Source organism: Pollicipes pollicipes, unplaced genomic scaffold (genome assembly GCF_011947565.3).
Source record: "Pollicipes pollicipes isolate AB1234 unplaced genomic scaffold, Ppol_2.1 Scaffold_4002;HRSCAF=4701_pilon_pilon_pilon, whole genome shotgun sequence".
NCBI classification, from domain to species: Eukaryota; Metazoa; Arthropoda; class Thecostraca; order Pollicipedomorpha; family Pollicipedidae; genus Pollicipes; species Pollicipes pollicipes.
The window spans coordinates 20,037,731-20,042,438 of NW_023596420.1; positions in this window are offsets into that span (position 1 = coordinate 20,037,731).

Consider the following 4,708-nt stretch of genomic DNA (forward strand, 5'->3'; position numbering starts at 1 on the left):
TGTTGCCCTCCTCCCTTCTCTCTGTTCCCACGCTCATGAAAGACGTTAACACAGTGCTGACGAAACATACGTTCAACCTTGCATCGCGTCAGTGTAGCCTCCTATTACCTGTGCGAGTGTCGGACATAGGGCTAATGAGGCGGGATGCGTTGCCGGGCAGCAAGCATCAAACACAGCTGGGAGGAGGAGGGGGGGGGGGAGGCGCCCGGGACACGTCCCCCGGGAAACACGGACTCAGTTGCGGACGTCTCTACGCGGCAGCTTCGCTGTGTGGCGTGTGGGGCGACCGTCCTGAGACATGCCAGAGGAGGCTGGCAGTGGTGCTTACTCAGCAACAATGCAAAACAAGGTCGAAAACGTTCCTGCGAGTTACAGCACTTGTGGACCGTGGCGCGGTGTGACTGCTTGGGATGTGCCGGTTTCCCACAAATGCGTATCTTACTTTTTCTTAAAGAACAATTGCGGAAGTGTCATCCTTATTTTCAACGTATGCAGAAATGAAGGACACAACGCGCCCCTGTGCGCTATGTGTGCGTGTCATGTCGCCGAAATGATCGACCACATGTTGCCGAGAATGACTGAGCCCTAAGCAGTTCGGTGACGGCGGCCACGGGTCCCGCATCTCAGACCCACAGGGTCCGACAGGGGCAGCAGAGCTGACCCGTGACCTTTGACATAATGCGGAGCCAGTATGAACCAAGCCGTACCAGTGCACGCGAGACGGCTAAATGACCTAGCGGCTCATCTGTGGCTGCGAGGAGAGCCGCGGTGCCGGGAGGGGTGGGGGAAGGGGGCGGGGGGACGTGATGTCACGATCGCCACGGAAGGCAGCGCCACGGACCCGGAAAAGAGCCTGATCGGAACATCGATGATAAACTCGGCGCTGTCGCGGCTCACAATGGCCGGCGTCGCGCCCGCAGGCGCAGCTCGGATCGATTCCTCGCATGGGCTGAGGCCTCGAGCCCCGGCCTTCACAGCTCGTGCTCGAGCGAGGATTTGGCACCGTATGGTGAGGGCGCCTGTGGTCTCAAGGTCTCATGTTCTGCGTTGCTCTGATGATGTGGCGCAATGCACGGATCAGGGCAGGAACACGATGCGCGTTGGACCTCATCGGGTCGACAGCATTGTATTCAAATCCATTGGGGTCGGGCATATATCGACACGAATGAACGTCAACTTAAGCAGGTGCCGATTCATATCCACGTCAATTCAATTCAGGCTCGTGCCAAACCAAAGTCATGCCACACGAAACCAGGGACAGCATGATCTCGTTGACAGGAACTCGGCGCTGAAAGTGGCCTCTAATTTAGAGCAAAAATGAGTCCAGGGAGCTATCCGGAAGCAGCCCATTTCCGGTTTCCGGCTACAGCCCCGGATGATGCGAGAGTGCTTCCAGCCGCAGCACGTCCCGGCCTGCCATCCGTTCAAATTAAGCGGAGCAGGCGAAAGAAAGTAGTCAGTTCAAGAAGGAGCCTGAAGCGCTGCTCGTTTCCACCCATTCATCTGAATTTATGTTCTCATCTGGGAGAAACTTAGAGGATAAACACAAATATGGTGCCCTTTATAGTGGTGCGGTTGGTGTGGGCACCCAAATATTCATTCGGAGTAAGCACCATAAATGTCCCAGAGACTCGTCGCTCCATGGTTGACGCGTCGCATTTCCTTATGCAAAATAAAGGCATCACGTACAGTGATTTAAACAAGCCAGATTGTTACCTGGCTGTCTGTAAGCAGGCGCTCAGTGTGATTTGCTTGAGATTACTGCTAAAAGCTCCACGGTGCTACAGCAAGACAGCAATTAACCATGACAATATGCTATGTCGGTAATCTGTTCATAGGCAGCCCGCGTGCGTCAGTGAGCCACTAATCATGTAATCCGTTACACTAGATCAGCCACACGTACCCCCGTCCTTTAACGCTGGCCAACATGACCCGACATCTCTCCCCGACATCTATGGCGCCAACTGTGACACGAAACAATGGAAAATCCGAACACTCATGTAACCTGAAAGCCCGGGGCACGAATGTACTCTGCAGGTGAATGAAGCACAAATGTAGGAGTTCGAACTCAACTTAGCAGCGAGCATATCTTCCTTTACACCGGATATTTAAAGTCAAACTGCGCAGTCTTGCATTATGCTCAAAAGGTTTGCTTGGCTGGCTGAATAGTACTGTACATCTTAACAAATGGCTAGCAGTCATGGATTATGCGAGGATAACATGCAAGCAAGGCACCGCCAGCTGACCAACGGCAGAGTCTGTGCCACGCACCTTCTTATAGATCGGAGCAGCCTTTTTTAGCTACATAGCCCTATGCTTGATAACTTGATAACCGCACCAGGTATTCATTCGCACTTGGCCTACATTAGATTATGCAAGTGTGTTTGTTGAAGGACTTTTCAAATAAAGTGCTGGAAAAAATGTTTGAAATAATACAGCCGCAATGCTTGAGAAGCCAATTGTTCTTACATGCTCCCTGTCCGTATACGTCTACGGCTTGGCCAACTGTGACAATAACATGTACGCCTACTGTCACCTCTACGCTTGACACGTTTGACCAGGCTACAAGTTTTTTGAAAAGCGTGCTGAGTGGACAACTTATCGGCGCTATTTCAAAGATTTAATGCGAGCAAGCACGCTCATAATCAAGCCTTTTTAACAGGACCCGCCTGGATCTGCTCGTCTGGCAGCCACCGCGTCCCATTCATCTCAGTCCATGACACTTTATTCGATGTAGGTATTAATGTGCCACGCGACGGCATCGCCGAAAGACTGGGGAAGCTGCGCTGTTATTGCCGGGCGGCTACGCCGTACAATGAGCTGCCATCGCACACTCCCTGTCCCAGGTCCCCGGTCCCTGTCTCCGCACGGACTTTAAGCGCCACAAGTGGGAAGACCATGGGGTTACTTTGGTCTTTTGCACGTACGTATGCATGCAGTTTGGCCCTGTAGGCATAAATGTCCTGAATTTGTGTGGATATGTCTCGCATGCCCCACTACCTTTTTTCCTTGCGTGTTAGTTTTTGACAGTTGGACGGAATAGCCATGTGCACGATGTGGATTGTCCCACTAAACGCCTGAAGTCTAATATTCAATGTCCGCGTCTTCAGCACCGAAAAGAACTTCACTTGCGTATCCAATGACGATATGCTACTTGAAATGGAGAGAAGATAATCTTGCGATAGGTTGAAATGGAAAATGGAATTGGAAAATGAACATGGTGGAAAATCCATTATTTACGCGGTCCCCGAATCTTTCGTATAGCTTAACCCCCTGGTTGGCAGTGGATTTTTATGACTGTAACACTGTTTGTTTCACTCTCCTTATGTCACACACACCGTCAGCCCCCATCAGTCATCTGGGGTCGTAATGCAGTCCACCCCATTCAGCCTCTGTTTGCCATAGTATGTCCTGTCATTCCCTGGCCCATCGTGTTTTCTCGAAGGTCGCCCCTTTCTGCCTTCTTGTGTACCGTCATGTCCTGAACCGACTCGCCTTGGCTTGCCCTACCTCATCTCGTTTAGCCCTAAATCGTGCAGTATACCTCATTTTGGATCGTGCTGCCATACCGTGTCTCTTCTCGCCCAAGTTTGCCTCACTCTACCCTGGCTTATCTGGTCTCGCCCTCTCTTTTCTCGTCTTGTCATGGCTTGCCCAAGATTGCGTTTCCTCGTCTTGTCCAGCCCTAGCTGGTCCACCCTGTCATATCTCGTCTCTCTTTCTCGTCTCGTCCTACCCGATCTCTTCCCGTCTTGCCCTATGTTGTCTCACTGTAACAGCTGATCTCGTTCTGCATTAACGCTTCCCATTATCATTTAGCTCATCTTGACCTGACCTAGCTTGACCCACTCTGTCCCGACCGATCCGATCCTGTTCTGGCCCAGCTCGTCCTGTCCTGCCAATGGCTCGGTCTTCCCTACCCTGACTCGTTTTGTGCTGCCCTAGCTCGCCTTGTCTTGCTCCAGCTCATTCCCGTGGCCCCGTCCTGACCCACCTTGCGCTGTCCTGCCCCAAGTCGTCCTGACATGCCCTACCGCACTGCCGTTGCCCGTCCTGCCCTGCTCCAGCTCATCCACGCCTGCCCGCGGTGGCCTGCCACAGCCGGCCAGCTGAGAGCGACACTGACTTGTAGAAGAGTTCGCCATGCGGCCAGCGGATCTGGCCGTGTCCCTGGCAGGAGAGCTGGGGACTAAGCTTGTGCGGATGCTGCTGCTGGAACGCGCGCGCGCCCTCGATGAACACCTCCAGCGCGCGCCCGATCTGCAGCTGCACCTCCCTGTTGCCAGTCTCGAAATGTAGTCCTGCAACAGGTTCAACGTGGCTTGTCAGTCAGACCGAGACGGAAACGTTGGATCCATCCACGTGTGTACAGATGACGGCATTGTGCCGTACATCATAACTGCGTATCGGACGCGGATGACCGCATGGCATGATACCCTGTCATGTTGACACGCGGCCCCGTCGCGCAGATACACGCACAGCAGCTGCGTTTCTGACAGATGCGTAGTGCGACACGTCCTCATCACACAGCGGCGGCGCGGGAGCAGCAGATGTCAAGTCAAAACGCCTCGGCAATAACCGCACACTGCGCGTCTGGCTGCGACAGCCAGCCGAGTGACTGTCGCCGCGTCGTGGCACTCTGACCCGGCTGCAGCTGCGTGACCGGAGGGCTTCCCTGCCGGCGGGCGCGGCACGCCGGACCGACGGG